Raw genomic sequence first — 21,378 nt, 5'->3', positions numbered from 1 at the left:
TTTTTGCACCTGAAAGGCTGGTGGGGGGCATTTCCCAACCTCATAACATATTTCTGTAATGCACACAGAGCAAACTTCATAACTTCCCAAACCAATGTGAGCACATAGAATGCAAGAAGACATTAATGTTCAATAGATGAACAGTTCAAGATTTTTAAAATGATACCTCACCAGGCAGACTTTGATCAAAACGTATCATCACTATATGAGAGTGGTGAATATGGGGCTTGCAGGGTGCTGCTTTGAGTACAGCGTGCCACTCCTGGGCTTACATTGCAATGGGAACGTACCCTTAGAGTCCATCTCTCCTGGGATAAAGATGGCAGGATGGCTAGCCTGGGTCATCTGACTTGGGCTCATTATGCTAAGGCTGAGAGGCTAAAAACTGTGGTGCAGATATTTGTGTTCACACTGAAGCCTGGTTTCAGAAACCCTCACCCCTCGTGGGGTCTCAGAGGTTGGGCTCAAGTCCCTATGTCTGCACTGTAATTTTATAGTCTTGCAGCCCCAGCCCCATACGCCTGAGTCAGCTGACCCGGGCTTTGAGACAGGTGCCCTGGGTGTGTTAATCACAGTGTAGACATAATGTTAGGGTACTTCTCCAGTGCAATGAAACATCCAGGGCAGGCCTGTGTTGGAATAATCAGGGTCATGTGGCTTGGGCTGTAAAGTTGCAGTGTACGTGTCACAGCTCAGGCTCAGTACCCTGCTCTAGGAGCCCAGAAGGTGGGGAGGGAGTTTAGCAAGTGGAAATGGTAAAACCGCAGGGAAATATTACCCTGGGGTCATGTCAGTTCTCCATTGGTCTGTCTGCTTTTGGGGCAGGGATAGTAACTCTCAGTGGTGCCTTGTTGAGCGGCTTTTGGGGCACCTGCTCTTGGCTGCTGTCAGAAGACAAGATTCAGAACTAGATGGTCCTTTGGTCTAGCCCAGTGTGGTTTTTCTTATGGTTTAAATTACACTCCAGGCACCAATAATAGAGTTACTGAAAGTTTAGGAGTTAGCAGCTGGTAGATCATGGATGACCCGCAGGGGCAGGGGCAGGGGCAGATCTGGGCTCTCACACCAAATGCTCTTTGTGGCTGCCAGAATCTGTGGGAGGCTCAATTAGGTAACACTGAGTGTTAAGTCCTGCTTTGTGCATCGTGTATGAGAATGAAAATCCTAAACCGCCCTTTGCAACAACAAATGCAGCAGGACGTTTTATTGTCCCTGCCCCAAAGCAGACAGACCAATGGAGAAATGCCATTGAGTCCAGGGTAATACTTCATTGCGGTTTTACCTTTTTTGCTTGCTAAACTCCCTTGCAACTTTGAGGGGGCCCAGAGTCCAGTATTGAGCCTGAGCTGAGACATCTACACTGCAAATTTACCACCCCACAGCCAAAGCCTCGGGATCCTGAGCTGGCATGGGGCAGCCTTGGGTGTTTCATTGTAGTCTGGACATAGCACAGCATTATGTCTACATTGTCATAAACACACCCAAGTCACTATTCTCAAACCCTGGGTCAGTTGATTCAGGTTTGTGGGGCTTGTGCTGCAGGGTTATAAAATTACCGTGTAGACACTTGGGCTTGAGCCCAGCTTCCAAGACCCCATGAGGGGTGAGGGTCTCCGAGCCTGACCTCCAGTCTGAGCCCAAATGTCTGCACTGCAGTTTTTAGCCTTACAACCTGAGCCCCAGGAGTCCAAGTCAGATGATCCAGGCCAGTCGGGCCACAGGACTTTTATCACAGTATAGATGCCCTCTCAGAATATGTCTACATTGCAATGTAAGCCCAGGGTTAGCAGAAGTCATATCAGCAGCCCCAACTGATAAACCTAAACTACAAGGAAAAGACCCGCCCCCAAATAAGCTGGGCAGTGTCCTTCTCTCTACAGTTCGTAAGTCCAGCAACCAAAAGTCCTTTACCGTGAGCCATCCCTGCTCTTCACCCCACTCACCGCTGTTGTCCTTAGTCAGTGCAAGCCCAGAGGTGCCTCTGTAGAGTTCACCTACCATCCCAGGTGGAAAAGAGGGAAAATAAGAAGGCACCATACTCACTATGTTGTCTAGGGACACACTCATGCTTTCACTACCATCCTGTCCTAACATTGCTCTAACCCCAAAATTTTAGTATTAGGACCCAGGGCCCAGCCCACTTTGCTTTGGAACCCCTCTCCCCTGCCTAGCAAGTGCTATTGAATTGAGGGTGAGTTCCTCAATCGGGGTCTGCCAAGCACAATTGGGCTGCCCTCAATTCACACAATAAGGATAACAATCCTTTATTTCTCCTGCTCCGATAACAAGGAGACTGGGAATCCAGCACCAGGCAAAAGTGATCATTTCGGCAAGCAATCCAACATATTTCCAACATACTGTAAAATCCACGTGCAGACTCATATACGAAACCTTGCAAGAAAATCTTCCTGAGGGAGTCTGATGTATCTGCTGCTGGAGGGAAGGAGGGAGCCGTGGGTTGGGATTGAGGAGCAGTGTAAGGAGGAGAGAGCTGTGGGTTGGGATTGAGGGGCATTGGGAATAGGAGGGGGTGTGGATTGGGACAGAGGAGAAGGGTGAAGAGGAGTAGGCTCTGGTTGGGAGTGAGGAGCAGTGTGCATAGGAGAGACAGAGGGTTGGGATTGAGGGGCACTGGGAAAAGAAGGGACATGGGTTTGGGCTGTAGGGCATCCTCGTTTGGGAATCCAGCAGGAAAGGGGAAGGCAGCAAGTGATTCTTGTTCCTTAGGGATATTCCGTGTGTTTGTTTGTGTGTGTGTGCAGGGAAGGAACATGCTATATGCCCAGAGGCCTTTATTCCTCCAGGCTGCAAGGACAGAGGGGCTGTCAGGAAGTTGCCCCTTCAAACCCACATACAAAAAGGCCTTTCTGAGGAAAGGGAAAATCCTGAAGAGAAAAAGGAACATGAAAGAGGACTCCAGAAAGACAGTGTAAGATCCTTATGAGTAGTTTATCACCTGACCAGGGACTTTAACCCTGGGCCCTCAGATTAAAAGTCTGATACTCAGCCAACTGAGCTAGCCAGGCTCACGAAGGTGAAGAGCAAGTTGGTGCAGAGGAGAAACTAGTGAAGAAAACAAGAGCAGGAAACAATAGGGAAAACCTGCTGCTCTGTGTGGCCTGGTCAACACTACCAGTTCATATCGAATTTAGCAGCATTAAATTGCATTACCGCTGCACCCGTCCACAAAACGAAGCCCTTGAATCAATATAAAGGGCTCTTAGTACCAACATCTGTACTCCTCCCCGACGAGGGGAGTAGCACTGAAATCAGTATTGCCATGTTGGATTAGGGTTAGTGTGGCCGCAATTCGATGGTATTGGCCTCCAGGTGCTATCCCACAGTGCACCATTGTGACCGCTCTGGACAGCAATCTGAACTTGGATGCACTGGCCAGATAGACAGGAAAAGCCCCCCAAACTTTTGAATTTAATTTCTTGTTTGCCCAGCATGGAGTGCCGATCAACACAGGTGGCCATGCAGTCCCAGAATCAAAAAAGAGCTCCAGCATGGACCATATGGGAGATACTGAAGCTGATCTCTCTATGGGGAGAGGAATCTGTTCTATCAGAACTCCGTTTCATAAGACGAAATGCCAAAACATTTGAAAAAATCTCCAAGGTTATGACAGACAGAAGCCACAGCAGGGACTCAACACAGTGCTGAAACTTAAGGAGCTGAGACAAGCGTACCAGAAAGCCAAAGAATGAAATGGACGCTCACAGAGGGAGGAGCGACTGATGACTGTAGCTATTACACAGTTCCCACACTCTCCGAAAACCATTTGAATTCTTGGCTGAGTTCCCAAAGCCTGAAGGGTCAAAAACATTGTTGCGGGTGGTTGTGGGTATATGTTGTTCCACCCCCACCCCCCCGTGAAAGCAAACAAAATTTTTTTTTCAATATCACTGTATGTCTGTTGGATGCTGCTGGCAGATGTGGTGCTGCAGCGCTACATAGCAGCATCCCCTTCCCTTCCCTTTCCTTCCGGACGGCAGACGGTACAGTAGGACTGGTATCATTCATCGTCATCCCGTGAGTGTTCCTGGTCGGCCTCGGTGAGGTCGGCCGGGGGTGCCTGGGCAAAAATGCAAAAATGAGAATGACTCCCAGGTCATTCTCTTCTTTAAACTTTGTCTAATGGAAATTCAGTCCTGCCTGGAATATCATAGCAGCTGGAGGCTGCCCTCCCCTCCCCGCTTTGAGCTCTGTTTGCAAAGGCAATAATGTCAGTGTTAGCAGCAAAGAATCCTGTGGCACCTTATAGACTAACAGACGTTTTGGAGCATGAGCTTTCGTGGGTGAATACTTCCTCACTTCCTCAGATGCATGACGTCTGTTAGTCTATAAGGTGCCACAGGTTTCTTTGCTGCTTTTACAGATCCAGACTAACACGGCTACCCTCTGATACTTGAATGTCAGTGTTGTTTCAGATTCCTGCATTCTTTATTACTTCATCACACACATGTGAGGACACTGCCACGGTAGTCCAGAAGGGAAGAAGGGAAGGGAAGAAGGGAAGCAATGGGTGGGGTTGTTGCAGGGGCACCCACTAGAATGGCATGCAGCTCATCATTTCTGCAGGATGTCTGGGGCTCTGACTGGGAGCAGCCATTGGCCTCACTGGTTCTTTTTTAGACTTGCCTGATAGTCTAGACAAGACTGATTCTCCCTTTAGACAAAACTTAAAGAAGGGAATGACCCAGAGAGTCATTCCCATTTGAGTCCATGCACCCCCGGCAGACCTCACCAAGGCCTTCCAGGAGCACCCATGACAGCAGCAGATGGTACAGTATAACTGGTAACTGTCATTGTCAACTTGCAAAGCGGCAGACAACACAGTATGGCCAATAACCATCTTTGCTAACTTCCAAAAGGCAAGAGGATGTTGCTGTGTAGCACTGCAGTAGCGCCTCTGTCAGCACCATCCAGTAGACATATGGTGACAGTGAAAAAAGGCTGAACAGGCTCCATGGTTGCCATGCTATGGCGTCTGCCCGGGCAATCCAGGGAAAAGGGCGTGAAATGATTGTCTGCCGTTGCTTTCACGGAGGGAGGAGTGAGTGACGACATTTACCCAGAATCACCCACGACACTGTTTTTGCCTCATCAGGCATTGGGATCTCAACCCAGAATTCCAATGGGCGGAGGAGACTGCAGGAACTATGGGATAGCTACGGGATAGCTACCCACAGTGCAAAGCTCTGGAAATCAACACTAGCCTTGGTACATGGACGCACACCGCCGAATTAATGTGCTTAGTGGGGCCGTGTGCACTCGACTTTATACAATCTGTTTCCAAAAACTGGTTTCTGTAAAATCGGAATAGTCCCCTAGTGTAGACATACCCTGTGATTAACAACTTTGGTGGCTAATTGAAAGGCTGATGGTTCAAACTCAAGTGAAGATGGAAGCGTTTTTTTTCAGTGATGAGAATCCAGTACATTTTAACACACCGAAAATCTCCTCAATGCTGCTTTAGCCTCATTGGGCAAGTATAAGTAACAGTTGTGCCAGATGCATTGGTGGTATAGTGGTGAGTGTAGATACCTTCCAAGCAGTTGGCCTGGGTTTGATTCCCAGCCAATACAATGATGTGATGTTTTCTCCACTAGGAATTGGTTTAATTTCAGTCACAATGTATCAGTTTATCAATGGAATGAGAGCGTCAATGTCCTGCAGGTCATTCAACACACAATGGAGGAAGAAAGGGGTGGGACTAGACAATGAGCTGTTGGAGTTATCCTGGTATTACAATGTTTGGTTTATTTTTTTTAAAAAAACTTCCTTTACTTCCCTCTCCCTTTTAGACTTGGAGCCTTTAAGGTCAGAAAGGACCAATGTGATCATCTAGTCCGACCTGCTGCACCTTACAGGCCAAAAGACCCCCCTCCCCTCCTGTAATAGACCCGGGAGGGGAGGCAGCTCTGTGCACTGCCCCTACCCCAGGCAGCACATGGATGACCTCTGCTCCCCTCCCACAATGGGTGTGCAGAGATGTGCCAGCAGGACTAAGATGGCTCCCTGCCCACTCTGCCTCCGTCCCTCCGTGTCACTCCCAGAAATGGCCGGCATGTCCCAGCATCCCCTGGGGCGGGGGGAGTGTCTCCATTCATTGCCCCTGCCCCAAGTACCAACTCCACAGCCCCCATTGGCCAGGAACTGCAGCCAATGGGAGCTCTGGGGGCAGCACCTGCAGGCAGCGGCACACAGAGACTCCCTGGCACGGCCCACCTAGGAGCTGCTGCCGCAGGGTTGCGTGTGCCAGTCACTTTGGGAGCTGCACTGCCCGCGGTAAGCGCCACCCCTCCTGCACCCCAACCCCCTCCCCCAGCGCAGAGCCAGCACCCCGCACCCAAATTTCCTCCCAGAGCTTTGCTTGTTTTCCTTTCACCCAGAACCATCCTTCTTCTTCTGGGATGCAAGTAGCCATCCCTGGGAAGCCAAGTGGCAGGCACAGGATTCTACCTCCCAGTAGCCAGCCGCACCTCCCCAGGCTTTGCAGAACAAATGGTGGCACTCCCCACTTAGCTGCACTGAGGCTCTTAGCTTCTGCCCTGCCTTCCTCAGCTCGACTTTCCTCTTTTGCCCCATTCCTGCCTCACTTCCTCCTTTGGCAAGTCACACAAAGGAGGCCAGCAGGAAGAGCCGGCCTCTGTAGGCCAACCTCCAAGGGCAGAGGAAGCTAAGCCACAAAGTTTCAGGCGACTCTCCAAGATCATCTAGCTTTCCCCTGCTGATGCCAAGGCTTTTTCCTCAGCTCATTTCACCACCCTCTGCCATGCAGGTGTTAGGGTTATTCAGGTGTTACCCCAAATTGGGCCAGCTAGTAAGCGTAGGGAGGACTAATGACCCACCAGAGTCTGGCAGATAGCAGCACATTTATTATAGTGATAGCTAAGCTCAAAATAAGTGGGGGAGGAGGGGTCACACTCGCACTCACATACTCACGCTCCCAGGACAGGCACAGCACTGGAGATGTCAGGATTCTGCAAGGTAAGTGTCTCACAGCACAGCTATGGACGGTGCAATGAAGGTAAGTCTTCCTGAGGCACAATGAAATACAATGCAGAGAACCACTGGCCAGGCGGTCTGGGCAAAGGGCATTCACTGGAGGTACAAGCTTGTGAGTGACTCCTGAGCACATGGCCCCTTCTCCTTTTAAGGGCCTACACCTCATGGCCTGCGACTAGAGATGACTTGGCTGCATCTGTCTGGTCACACTCCACCCTGGGCAGTGTCCATGCTTTGGGTGTGTGAGTGCTGCCTAATTAGAGTCCCAGACACCTTGTCTACCTGGGAACTCTTCTGCTCTTCAACCAGAACATTCATCCCACGAGCAGTCCAGGAGGGAGCGGGAGGGGAAAAGCCACTTCACAGGCATTCAGAGAGGGAGAGGAGACAAAAGTGGGAACGGGGGAAGTATAACAGACCTTTTGACCATAGAAATCACTGCTACTCCTACAACAGCAGGGACAGGCCAGTAGGAGCTTGGAAAATTAAGCCCACATGTTTCTGCCTGGTTTTGAACCAGGGACCTTTTGTGTGTTAAACAAATGTGATAACCACTACACTACAGAAACTCTGTTGCAGTGCTTTGCCCCTCCCTTCATAAGAATATAAGAATGGCCATACTGGGTCAGACCAAAGGTCCATCCAACCCTTCATCAGATCTGCCAACAGTGGCCAATACCAGGTGCCCCAGAGGGATTGAACCAAACAGGTAATGATTAAGTGATCTCTCTCTTGCCATCCATCTCCACTCCCTGATAAACAGAGGCTAGGGATCCCACTCCTTACCCATCCTGGCTAATAGCCATTCATGGACTTAACCTCCATTAATTTATCTGCAAAAAGAAAGAGGAGTACTTGTGGCACCTTAGAGACTAACAAATTAATTTGAGCATAAGCTTTCGTGGTCTAAAACCCACTTCATTGGATGCATGCAGTAGAAAATACAGCAGGAATATATATATATTTATATTGTGATGGGGCAAGGCCAGATGGCTACAGTAAAGTACTGAGAAACAGGTATGTTAGCCCCAGGCTAAACAAATCCCTAGTACCCTGGTAGGCCATCCGGTGGAGCGCGGGTCTGCTGCTCTATCTCGGCGTTTACCTTTCTGCCACGCATCCGTCTCCGCCGGAAAACTGGCAAGATTTGCAGGGCAGGGTGACAGAGCGGCTCCGGAAATGGACAGGACTACTCCGGTGCCTCTCCCTTCGGGGGAGGGCACTGGTGCTTAATCAACTGGTCCTGTCCATGCTCTGGTACCGACTCAACACCCTGGTCCCGGCCCCGGGTTTCCTGGCCAACCTCCGGACGGTGATTCTGGAGTTCTTTTGGCCAGGGACACACTGGGTCTCTGCAGGGGTCCTCCACCTGCCCCTGGAGGAGGGGGGGCAGGGCCTGAAGTGCTTACGCGCTCAGGTCCATGTCTTCCGCCTCCAGGCCCTGCAGAGGCTCCTGTTTGGTGCGGGTAGTCCGGCATGGAGTGTATTGGCGCACGCCTTCCTCCGCCGCTTCCGAGGGCTCCGATACGACCGGCAGCTCTTTTACCTCCATCCGAGAGGTCTTCCGCGAGACCTCTCCGGGCTGCCGGTCTTCTACCAAGACCTCTTCTGGACCTGGAAGCTCTTTTCAACGACCAGGTCCATGGCGGCCACCGTGGGGGTTGACCTCCTCGCGGAGCCACTGCTACACAATCCCCAGCTTCGTGTGCAGGTGGCAGAGTCCCCCACGGTGTGCCAGAGGTTGGTCTCAGCAGGAGTCACCAGGGTCGGAGACCTCCTGGACTACGACCGGAGAGACTGGCTGGATCCCCTGATGCTCGCTCAGCGCATGGGGCTCTCCAGACCTCGTACTCCCCAGCGCGTACTTCAGGAGGTGAAGGCCGCTTTACTGCCCGCTGCTTGGGCTTGCCTCGACCGGGTCCTGCGAGAGGGCACGCCCCGCCCACCCTCCACCCCAGGCCCCGTGGACATTTTTATCGGGCCCCTGCCTCATGGATCCAATCGGCCCCCTCACCCTTTCACTGCCAGCCGGCTGCATGATCTGCAGCCGATTTTGTTCCAGACCGCGCCACGGAAACATCTGTACTCGCTCGTGCTCCATACCCTTCACTACCTCACCCTCGCATCCCGCCCCGATACCAAATGGCGGGACCTCCTGCCGCCTCTTGAGGGTGAGGAGCCCCGGTGGGCCAGCTTGTACTCTGCCCTGGTCCCGAGGCCCGCCGGGGATATCAGTTGGCGGCTCCTTCACGGAGCCGTGAGCACGGGCGTGTACTTGGCGTGGTTCACATCTGTCCCTAGCACCTGCCCTTTCTGTGGTGAGAAGGAGACCTTGGTGCACGTTTATTTGGAGTGTGCCAGGTTGCAGCCCCTGTTCCGGCTCCTCCTGAATATTTTCCTGCATTTTTGGTTGCACTTTTCCCCTCACCTTTTTATCTACACGCTCCCCATCCGTGGCCCCACGAAGTCGCGGGATCTCCTTCTCAACCTCCTCTTGGCCCTGGCCAAACTGACCATCTACAACACCAGGGAGAGGAGGTTGGCCGACGGAATTTCCTGCGACTGTAGGGCCTATTTCCATTCCTCCGTCTGCTCACGCATCTGGGCAGAGTTCCTCTGGGCGGCGTCCACTGGCTCCCTTGACGTCTTCGAGGAGCAGTGGGTGTTGTCCGGGGTTCTCTGCTCGGTGTCCCCATCAGGTTCCCTTCGTTTAGCCCTATGACCTCACTCCCGATCCTGTTTTTTTCATTAGTTGTCCCCCGTAATTATTTGGTGTCCCAGACCTGTGGGTCCTCCCCTTAGGCTGGGGGGAGGCCCTTTAGAAGTGGGCGGGCTTCGCCCGCCCACCCCCGCTGGATGCCAATAGGACCCTGGTAACCAAATGGCAGTTGCTCCAGGTTAATCAAGGCACCTGGGGCCAATTAAGATCTTTCTAGAAGGCAGTAGAGATAGCTACTTTAATTAGAACACCTGCAGCCAATCAAGGCAGGTTAATCAGGGCACCTGGGTTTAAAAAGGAGGTCACTCCAGTCAGGCAGGGGGGAGCAAGAGGAGAAGGAGTGAATTCTGCTGGAGGATTGAGGAGGACAAGCGTTATCAGACACCAAGAGGAAGGTCCTGCAGTGAGGGTAAAGAAGGTGTTTGGAGGAGGCCATGGGAAAGTAGCCCAGTGAGTTGTAGCTGTCATGCAGCTGGTACAGGAGGCACTATAGACAGCTGTGATCCACAGGGCCCTGGGCTGGAACTCAGAGTAGAGGGTGGGCCTGGGTTCCCCCCAAACCTCCCCAACTCCTGATCAGACACAGGAAGAGCTGACCCAGACTGTGGGTTCCACAAGAGGGGAAGATCACTGAGGTGAACAATCTGTCAATAAGTGCAGGACCCACTAAGGTAGAGGAGGAACTTTATCACTATACACAGAGAACATGAAAAAATGGGTGTTGCCGTACACACTATAACAAGAGTGAGCAGTTAAGGTGAGCTATTATCAGCAGGAGAAAAAACCTTTTGTAGTGATCATCAGGATGGCCCATTTCCAACAGTTGACAAGAAGGCGTGAGTAACAGTAGGGGGCCAAATAAACATGGGGAAATAGTTTGACTTTGTGTAATGACCCATCCACTCCCATTCTTTACTCTAGCCTAATTTAATGGTGTCCAGTTTGCAAATTAATTCTAATTCAGTAGTCTCTTGTTGGAGTCTGTTTTTGAAGGTTATTTGTTGTAATATTGCGACTTTTAGGTCTATCATCAAGTGACCAGGGAGATTAAAGTGTTCTCTGACAGATTTTTGAATGTTATAATTCTTGACATGTGATTTGTGTCCATTTATTATTTTATGTAGAGACTGTCTGGTTTGGCCAATGTACATGGCAGAGGAGCATTGCTGGCACATAATAGCATATATCGCATTGGTAGATATGCAGGTGAATGAGCCTCTGATAGTGTGGTTGATGTGATTAGGTCCCATAATGGTGTCCCCTGAATAGATATGTGGACAGAGCTGTCAACAGGCTTTGTTACAAGGATAGGTTCGTGGGTTAGTGTTTTTGTTGTTTGGTTGCTGGTAAGTATTTGCTTCAGGTTGGGGGGCTGTCTGTAAGCAAGGACTGGCTGGTCTCCCAAGATCTATGAGAGTGAGGGATCGTCCTTCAGGATAGCTTGTAGATCCTTGATGATGCGCTGGAGAGGTTTTAGTTGGGGGCTGAAGGTGATGGCTAGTGGCGTTCTGTTACTTGGTTGGGCCTGTCCTCTAGTAGGTGACTTCTGGGTACTCTTTTGGCTCTATCAATCTGTTTCTTTACTTCAGCAGGTGGGTATTGTAGTTGTAAGAAAACTTGATAGAGATCTTGTAGGTGTTTGTCTTTGTCTGAGGGGTTGGAGAAAATACGGTTCTATCTTAGAACTTGGCTATAGACAATGGATAGTGTGGTGTGTCCTGGATGGAAGCTGGAAGCATGTAGGTAAGTATAGAGGTCAGTAGGTTTCCAGTACAGGGTGGTGTTTATGTGACCATCGCAAATTAGCACTGTAGTGTCCAGGAAGTGGATCTCTTGTGTGGACTGCTCCAGGCTGAGGTTGATGGTGGGACGGAAATTGTTGAAATCATGGTGGAATTCCTCAAGGGCTTCTTTTCCATGGGTCCAGATGATGAAGATGTCATCAGTGTAGTGCAAGTACAGTAGAGGGGTTAGGGGACAAGAGCTGAGGAAGCGTTGTTCTAAATCAGCCATAAAAATGTTGGCATACTGTGGGGCCATGTGAGTACCAATAGCAGTGCCGCTGACTTGAAGGTATACGTTGTCCCCAAATGTGAAATAGTTGTGGGTGAGGACAAAGTCACAAAGTTCAGCCACCAAGTTTGCCGTGACATTATTGGGGATACTGTTCCTGACAGCTTGTAATACATCTTGGTGTGGAACGTTGGTGTAGAGGGCTTCTGTCTCCATAGTGGCCAAGATGGTGTTTTCTGGAAGATCACCAATGGACTGTAGTTTCCTCTGGAAGTCAGTGGTGTCTCAAAGATAGCTAGGAGTGCTGGTAGCGTAGGCCCTGAGGAGGAAGTCTACATAGCCAAACAATCCTGCTGTCAGAGTGCCAATGCCTGAGATGATGGGGCATCCAGGATTTCCAAGTTTATGGGTCTTAGGTAGACGATAGAATACCCCTAGTTGGAGTATAGGGGTGTTTCTGTGCAGATTTGTTCTTGTGCTTTTTCAGTGAGTTTCTTGAGCAGATGGTGTCATTTCTTTTGGTAACTCTCAGTGGGGTCAGAGGGTAATGGCTTGTAGAATGTGGTGTTACAGAGCTGCCTAGCAGCCTCTCATTCATATTCTGACCTATTCATGATGACGACAGCACCTCCTTTGTCAGCCTTTTTTATTATGATGTCAGAGTTGTTTCTCAAATACATTTGTTAGTCTTTAAGGTGCCACAAGTACTCCTCATTCTTTTTGCTGATACAGACTAACATGGCTTCCATTCTGAAACCTATTAATGTATCTAGTTCTCTTTGAAACCCTGTTATAGTCCTAGCCTTCACAACCCCCTCAGGCAAGGAGTTCCACATGTTGATTGTGTCTGTGTGAAGAAGAATTTCCTTGTATTTGTTTTAAACTTGCTACTTATTAATTTCATTTGGTGGCCCCTAGGTCTTATATTATGGGATCGATTAAATAACTTTTCCTTATTCACTTTCTCAATAGCACTCATGATTTTATATACCTTTATCATATCCCCTCTTAGTCTTCTTCTCTTTTCTAAGATGAAAAGTTCTAGTCTCTTTAATCTCTCCTCATATGGGACCCGTTCCAAACCCCTAATCATTTTAGTTGCCCTTCTCTGAACCTTTTCTAATGCCAGTATATCTTTTTTGAAAAGAGGAGACCACGTCTGTACACAGTATTCAAGATGTGGGTCTACCATGGATTTATATAAAGGCAGTAAGATATTCTCTGTCTTAGTCTCCTTTTTTTTTTTTTAATGATTCCTAACATCCTGTTTGCTCTTTTGACTGCTGCTGCACGCTGCATGGTCGTCTTCAGAGAACTATCCATGATGACTCCAAGATCTCTTTCCTGATTAGTTATAGCTAAATTAGCCCTCATCATATTGTATGTATAGTTGGGGGTATTTTTTCCAATGTGCATTACATTTATCCACATTACATTTGATTTGCCATTTTGTTTCCCAATCACAGTTTTGTGAGACATCTCTGAAGTTCTTCGCTGTCTGCTTTGATCTTAACTATCTTGAGCAGTTTAGTATCATCTGCAAATGTTGCCACCTCTCTGTTTACCCCTTTCCCCAGATCATTTATGAATAAGTTGAATAGGATTGGTCCTAGGAGTGACCATTGGGGAACACCACTAGTTACCCCTCTCCATTCTGAACACACCGATGGGCGAACCTGGAGAGAGAGGTGGCAGCCCTTCGATAGGTCAGCTGGTAGAGCAAAGGACTGGAGCCGGCACTCAGGAAGTCATCCTAACGTCGCCCTTCTGACTCTGGCTTGAAGGAGAGCTTCTTTTTCTTCCCCTAGCTGACAAAGAGCAAGAGAAGAAAGAAAGGTCAGGTGGGCCAACTTGGTGCACAAGTCCATGCTGTCTTTTCTTGCTTGGGAGCCTGAAATGAGGGACTCGTGGTGGGTAAAGACACTGCTGTGCTTCCAGAGAAAAGCCCACTGCTGCGCACAAAGAGCATGCCAAAGCACAGGAGTGAACCAGGGACCTCTAGATTGTCAGTCTAACACTCTCCCAACTGAGTTAAGTCAGCACCCTAAGGGCACTTTTGGGGCCTGCTGCTTCTCTGTCTGGGATGTTTTTGTCAGCCCTGGCACACAAAAAGGGTATCACTGTGAGCGCCCACGAAGGCAAGATGAATTTTTGCCTGCCTTGCTCAGCGTGACTTGCTTCCTCACCCCATTCCTGCCTTAGATCCTGGGTTACCTGGTGGCTGAAGATGGTCCATGGTCTCAAGCGGTGCCAGAGCCTGACACAGTGCCCGTGGGCAGCCTTTGCTCTGCACATGCTGGCCGTGCACATATGCAAATACTTTAAAGCGCCTGTCAGTAAGTTCTGGGGACAGTTGCTCACCTTCAGAGGAAGCTCCCTAAAATTGGCCTATCACACGCAGTGGTACATTGACCTCTGTTCACATTGAGCCAAAGGCAGGGGGGGGGTCTCGCTGCTGTGGCTGCCGCTGCTGTGAGGGCAGCCACTGTTGCGGATGAAGCCATCCTGCAAGCACCTTCCACCTAGCCACCCACTGAAAATCCTGTAGGGTGTAAGGTGGGAATAGAAGAACACTGGGGGGTAGGGGGGACTTCCTAACCTCCTAATCAGCAGGTAAGTATGCCCAGTGGTCTGTGATGGGATGTTAGATGGGTTGGGATCTGAGTTACTATAGAGAATTCTTTCCTGGGTGCTGGCTGGTGAGTCTTGCCCACTTACTCAGGGTTTAGCTGATTGCCATATTTGGGGTCAGGAAGGAATTTTCCTTCAGAGCAGATTAGCAGAGGCCCTGGAGGTTTTTCGTCTTCTTCTGCAGCATGGGTCACTTGCTGAAGGATTCGCTGCAGCTTGAGGTCTTCAAACCACAATTTGAGGACTTCAGTAACTCAGACACAGGTAAGGGGTTTGTTATAGAAGTGGATGGGTGAGATTCTGTGGCCTGCACTGTGCAGGAGGTCAGACTAGATGATCATAATGGTCCCTTCTGACCTTAAAGTCTATGCGTCTACTCCTCCCCCTTCTGCCACCATCAGCCATCCCGTACCAGGTGCTGCATCCAGTGGGGTCAAAACAAATACGGCCATATCAGAAGAGTCAGTTGAGTTCTTTGTGGTTGCCCCACCATTCCCCTCGGGCCTGACCTGCCCTCCAGCTCAGCCACCACTGAAAATTGAAACACAAAAAAGTAGAGCTGTACAAGGCTTCAAAGCCCACCACACCTAACCCCCCTTCTAATACGGCAGAAAAGCCGCACTTCTCCTGACTAGGTAGGGACATCCTGTTGCCCCACAAGAGTGGAAGGCCATTGTGTTCAGTCTCAGCAGCACTCATGGAGCAGGGGAAACACATGGCTAAGGAAATTCCCCACAGATGGGTCTTGAGCATGACAACCTTGTAGGTAATAAGGTCCAATTACGCCACCGGCCAAATCATTCCTCACAGGCCAGCAACCATTTCTCCCAGTTCGCGTTCCCCACCTCGTCCCCAGCCGAATGGTAGAAGGCCCATCCATCAACCTGCCCACTCTTGCAGCCCTCCTCTTCCGCCCTGACTGATAGGGGGAAGTATTGAGCTTCCCTTCCTTATTCCCTTCAGCATTCCTGGGGACACCAACACTGCCCAAGTGACTTTGGGCCAGTAGGTCAACCAATAGGGCTGCTTCCTAGGCCAGGCTGCAGCCCAGCTTCAGGACTCAGAGGAAATGCAGCTCACATCCCTACCTACAGGATGCCAGGCATGGCCTGGCTTCTGGATCAAATGTCCCCTCTTGTGCTCAAATCACAACAGCTAGCGGGCAAAAGACAGGCTTTCATGGCCTTTGAGAAAGCAAGATAGAGCCTTGGAAGACTCAACAGGATTTGTGGCACAGGAATTGTCCTAAGATCCCACCGAGACTTCCACTCAGATTGCAGGATTCAAAGTCCCAAGTGCTGGCCCTTACACCATGGGACCAATAGGGAACCCCCAGACCTCTGCTGAGTTCTGGTGTGGATAGCCCTGCATTTGCTCACCAAGTTCTCATGCAGCAATTTTCTGCAGCTCCCAGAGACCTTTCTTAATCCAGACTGAGAGGCCAGTGGGCATGTGAGGAATTTGCTCCTTCAGTTCCAGGCAGTACTGGCCCTTCCTAGGAAAGGCCAAGTCCTGGGGAAAAAAGGTGATGTCAAATAACATCCTGGAGAGGGGAATGGTTCCCTTTTCAGCCTACCAGGGACTTGAAGCCTGGACCCTCAGATTAAAAGTCTGCTGCTTTACCAGTTGAGCTAGCCAGGCTCATATGTGCACAAAACAAATTTCGTGCACAAGAGAAACTAGTCATGAAAATGAAGGCGGGAAACAATACAGAAAACCTGCTACTCTCGCTCTCTTAGCAGTCCTAGTCCTAGCCCCAGCCTGCTCCTCCATCCGGCACCCTGAGGCCTTATTCTTTTTTTTAGTTAAATATCAGATCCAGGAGAAAACACAGTTATACAAAGCAAAACGAAATCACAAATAGAAATGTCATTGGAAATACAAAAATAAAAAAGGAAAATGCAATCCCCATCACTTTATCGTGTCTGGGCCATTCCTGTATTGAGAGCACCCCCAAAGGTCCCTGTGTGCTTATGAGAAACCTGGGGGAATTCATGCCACAGCCTGAACGCGAAACTCAACTGCTCCCAGGTGCCTCAGTAAAACTCTTTCCCTGCTGTGACATTGCACTCCATAGGATTTTGTGAAAATATGCTAATGAATGTGAATATAATGTAACTGGATTATGCTCCATGCAAAAGGTCTCTTGTAAGCTATCATTACAAATCTTATAATCTACTGAGTGTGTTCATCCTATTTGTATGACTCGATCATTCTTGGATCTGAAACTAGAAATAGGAACTATAACTCTGAGGTCCTGTTGTAATGATGCAAAGTGTGAGCCATTAATAATGGTTTGGACCCTTGATGGCTCCCATTAACTAGGACTATTGGCTGTAGATGGCTCTGTCCTGCACCATTTGTCAGTCAAGCCAGGAAGAATGATGGCTTGTGGTCTCACAGGACATGTACCCATGTCATCTGGTACAGGAATCCATCTTAAACCTGAGGCTTTTCCCCAGGAGAGAGACAAAAGATTCCTGCCTTGTACCAAAGTTATATAAGGGGGAGGGGGGAACAGAAGAAAGGTGGCTGCAGTCATTAGAAATCCTCTAGCTACCACCTGAGCTGGAACAAGGACTATACAAGGCGAAAAGATTGGGCCCAGACAAGAAATAAGTCTAGTCTGCGAAAGAAACTTATTGGAAGCTCTCTGAGGGTGAGATTTTATCTGTATTGCGTTTCATACTGCATTAGGCTTGGACTTGCATGTTTTTGTTTTATTTTGCTCTATGAAGAATACAAGCTCCATAGAGAAGGAAAAGTTAATGCCTTTGAAAAATCTATGTGTGTGGTAGATGGGTGGGAGAGTGTCTAGAAACCACTCTCCTCTAGTTTCTTTTCTCTGATTTCCTGTAGAAAATCTGAAGTAGGGAGCAAACCCATTGCCTCCTCTAAGAAAGCAGCTGTTTGACCTACAGACGACAAAGTAAAACCTGCAAGAGCAGCCTTTCAACTCAGAGGCCTAATAATAAGATCTTACTAATAACTGACGAAAGAGTTACAAATGACTCAAAACCATACTCAGTACAAACCAAACGGGAACACAGACAACACCACTTTTCTTTGCTGCTCTTCAACCATGATATTCTCCCCATAGGGAGGTCCTCCGCTCCTGGAGGTTCAGTGCCACAATAACAGAGTGATGTGTGCAATGGATGGAGGAAGCTGCTATTCCATCTCCCTAGTCCAAAAATCAGTTTAATAGCTAGTCCTGAGATAGAGGAAGTATCAGTTAAATTAGTTCTTATGACTTTAATAACATTTTGATTCCAGCCAATGTTAAAATGATCTAACATACAGGTTAATAAAAACATTTCTAGTCCTCTGCATAGAACGCTTAAATGATGCAAACATAGCAAGTTTGCTTTAAAAAGTCATAAAAGGGACCTCTTCCCTAATCTGACACTTGGTGAAATGTAAGTCTAGAACACACAACCAGTTTGGGGATTGTGCCCTGCTTCTTAACAGTCTGCCCTGGGGTTGCTACTCGCAGTCACAAGCTATTCCAGATGGCTTGTGCCCTCTCATGGATCAGTAATTGGTTAGCAGCTTGGAAAGAAAGGGCAGGACTAAATAGTCAGTTTTTGCAACGGAAAGGGGTAAATAGCAGGCTTCCAAAGAATGAGATGAGACTACAGACATTAGGGCTGGTCAGTTTAGACAAGAGATGACTAAGGAGAGATACCATACAGCACAGGTTCTCAACCAGTGTCTGCCAAGAGAAACCAGGCTTGACCCACCTCCCCAAGCCACCAAGCCTGCCAGCCTGCCTTGAACAGCGGGGGAGAAAAGGCACAACAAAAAAATACAGCATCAATGCAGAAGAGAGAACTCTTCCTCTGCCATTATCATAAGGGTTGCCTCACAGCCACTGACTCCCGGAACAAGAATAGCGAAAGTCCAACCACAATTCTACTTTCTTTCCACTACAAGAGATAATGGCCTCACAAAATTAGGGTGGGGGGTGGGAGCTGCTCTTCTGAGACAGTCCTGCTGCTGCCCAGGCGCATGGCAGACAGAGTTGGGCTAACAAGCCAGAGAGTTTTGATTGCTTAAAGGCCCAGAGAGAAAAGCACTCATGTAGCAGAGGATGGTTTCAACCCATCAGCCTCGGGGTTATGGAGCCAACATGCTTCTACTGCACCACTCTGCTGGCTCTTCACACCTCTGCCACCCAGCTGGCACTATCCAGATTAGAGCCTTACGAGCTCTCACGCTGGCAGGCAGATGCGCAGGCTGCCAGGCAGCTGCCCTGGTCACAGGATTTTACAGCTTATACAAGGTAAAAGGGATCTATTTGGGGTTTAGACCCCACTGGGAGCTGGGTAGCTGAGTGCCGGAGACGGGAACACTTCTTAAACTGTTTTCAGTTAAGCCTTCAGCTTGTGGGGGACGAGATTCAGCCTTGGATCCGTCTGCAGCAGGCAAGCGCATCTGGTTCAATTGCCCCCCACCACTGTCTTAGCAGACTAAAACCCAGAGCAAGTGCACAAGCCTTGCAAAGAAACAGGAGCCGGGATCTTGAACAAATGTCAACATTTTATTAAGATGACGTTTAAAAAAAAATGTATGGTACAGCATTTAGGCACAGAAGTTTCTGGTGATCAGGGAACAACATATAGATTACCCAGGGGGTGCGAAGTTCTGTTTAAGATCGGGTGGCATAAGGAATACATAATCTGCAATAGTCCCGACTGGGGGTAAAAGGTTAACAGTCAGACACTGAGTTAGGAGGGTATGTTGCCCATGTGACGGCTACGTTCAGGTGTGGAGTATAACGAGCGGATACGACGATGAGGATGGATTGACTCATGTTTGGTGAGTTTTAACGTTCAGTGTTTTTGAATCTTTGCCACAATCTAGGTTAAGCAGGGTCGCTATGAACTCTAGCCTGGCATCCATTGGTGATGTGTTGTAAAGGCCTTTTGGAGGTGATGTCATTTGCATGGTTCCACCCACCCCAGATTGCATGATGGGAGTGCTTGTCCAAACGGTCATTTCAGTTGCTGTGGGATCCCCAGTCTCTTTGTTATTGGGGCAGGAGTAATCCAGTGTATTTTCCTGTTTATTATGGATCAAGGACACAGTAACTGTACCTGGCATTTGAGGCCTGAGAGCTTGACCCTCGCCTGGCAAATACTCACCATTAAGGGGTATGGGTTCTAAACGCCAAAAGCTTATGGGAGGTAGAAATAGATATTTGTTTGGTTTTTATCTGAGTTGATTTCCTTTCTGTTGTCCTTAGTGTGTAAAGACAGAAGCATTTTTGAATCTCTTAGAATTGTTGTTAGTGCTGAAGTCCCTTGCCTTAAGCTTATACCCTTTGATCTCTTTCATGGTATATTTTGGTTCTGAGAGATAAAAGGCTGCTGTGTGTGTGGTGTTAAGGAGTGAGGTAGCAAAGGTTGGTTGCAGAGGTGGTGCATGTGCCCCAAAAGTTGTGCTCCCTGCCAGCCCAGCTGTGGTCCCAGAGTCCAGAATTTGCATAAACCCACCTGCTGACCTGTGATTGACAAGCTTGCTCTGGTAACTCTTCCAGCAAAACAGGCCAAAGAAAGTGTATGCAACTGCTGTACCACAGCCCCAGTGCTCTTTTTGGTTCCTTCCCACAGAACTTTTACTCCATACCAGTCCAGTTCCTTGCCACAAAAGTCATGCCCCCCCAGCTGTGGTCCCTGAGTCCATTGTGCAAAATTTCTTAGCAGTCTGAGTAAAAAAAGAGCATTTCACCCAACTATGAAGTTGTTTACAATTTTGAGTGTGTAAGTGATATCACACCCACCTGCTAAAGTATGCCTAAAATTTACACTTAAGCATTAATGATTTTAGGTCTGTAGCATAGAAATGAACATATAACAGAATTATAAAGAGATTTTTTTTTTAAACTAGAGGGAAAAAAAAACTATAAAACTAAAAACAAACATTCATATTCAATTTCTCTTAATTCACTTGGCTTTGGAGCCAATGTCCCTTGCCTAACGAGATTTATATAAGTTCGGGTGAGTCCCAAAATCATGAACTGCTCAATACCGTTCTACTGTCCTTGATTCATATCACCAGGATAACTACACTTTATTACTCCTGCCATAATAAGAAAGAGACTGGGGATACCACAGCAGCCAAAATGACCATTTGGACAAGCAACCCCATCATGCAATGCGGGGTGGGTGTGACCATGCACATCAGCCACAAAAGGCCTTTACAACACATCACCAACAGATGGCAGGGTAGGGTTCATTCTCACCCTGCTTACATCCTCCCCCCACCAAGAATTGGTGGTCCTGATATATCACACTCCCTATTATACCAACTCATTGGTGTTGAATGCTGAAGTGATGGCTAGCAAAAGTAGCCACCCATCTCTGCCTCGTATCATCCAGCTTAGCCCTTGTTAACAGGTAAGTCAGTGGATTGTTCTCTGTCCACACCTGAAACTGAGCACCACACAAGTAGCCTCGAAATTTCTCAGTGATGGCCCATTTCAAGGCCAAGAACTGCTGCTGGTGGATGGGATAGTGAGTTTCGCTATCAGACAGTCCTCAGCTGGCAAAGGCTACAGATTTACATTTCCTTCCACTTCCTGGTACGGGACTGCTCCCAGACCCTCCAAACTGGCATCAGCATGCAGCATAAATGGTTTGTTTGGATCAGCAAGGACTAGGACTGGTACATGAATCAGGCAAATAAGGATTTCCCGTAAAGCCCTGTCACTTCTCTCATCCTGCCATGTCCCAAATGGAGAAGAGAGGAGCCCCTCCCCTGTCTCAGGCCAGGCACACCAGGTCTGTGGGGTTGAAGTGTCTATGGCCCAGGCTAGGCCTGCTGGAGAGAAAAGTTATTCTCTCAGCCCAGGCGCACCAGAGTTGCTGTTGCAGTGGGGGAGAGATGTCTTTCACTTGGTATTTAGATGTTCTGATGAGAGAGAGAGCAGGGAGAAGTATTTTCTTTCCTCTTGCAGCTCAAACCTCTAACCCCACCCCCACCCCTCTACTTTCTGC

The 21,378-nt window shown here is 48.7% G+C and overlaps 1 long non-coding RNA gene and 1 other non-coding gene across 2 annotated transcripts in view; both read right to left on the bottom strand.

Moving 5' to 3' along the window:
* Positions 1-6,013: 6,013 nt before the first annotated feature.
* The window catches only part of LOC115640024, a 16,532-nt gene continuing 1,167 nt past the window's right edge, over positions 6,014-21,378 (bottom strand). The window contains exons 2-3 of the long non-coding RNA XR_003997795.1: positions 7,430-7,433; positions 6,014-6,106 (exon numbers count right to left, since the gene is read on the bottom strand). This is a non-coding gene — a long non-coding RNA (uncharacterized LOC115640024). The remainder of the gene's footprint in view (positions 6,107-7,429; positions 7,434-21,378) is intronic.
* On the bottom strand, positions 7,511-7,583 carry TRNAV-AAC. The gene has a single exon. It is a non-coding gene; the product is annotated as a tRNA-Val (tRNA).

Source organism: Gopherus evgoodei, unplaced genomic scaffold (genome assembly GCF_007399415.2).
Source record: "Gopherus evgoodei ecotype Sinaloan lineage unplaced genomic scaffold, rGopEvg1_v1.p scaffold_177_arrow_ctg1, whole genome shotgun sequence".
NCBI lineage: Eukaryota > Metazoa > Chordata > Testudines > Testudinidae > Gopherus > Gopherus evgoodei.
This window is presented reverse-complemented; position numbering and strand designations above follow the sequence as displayed.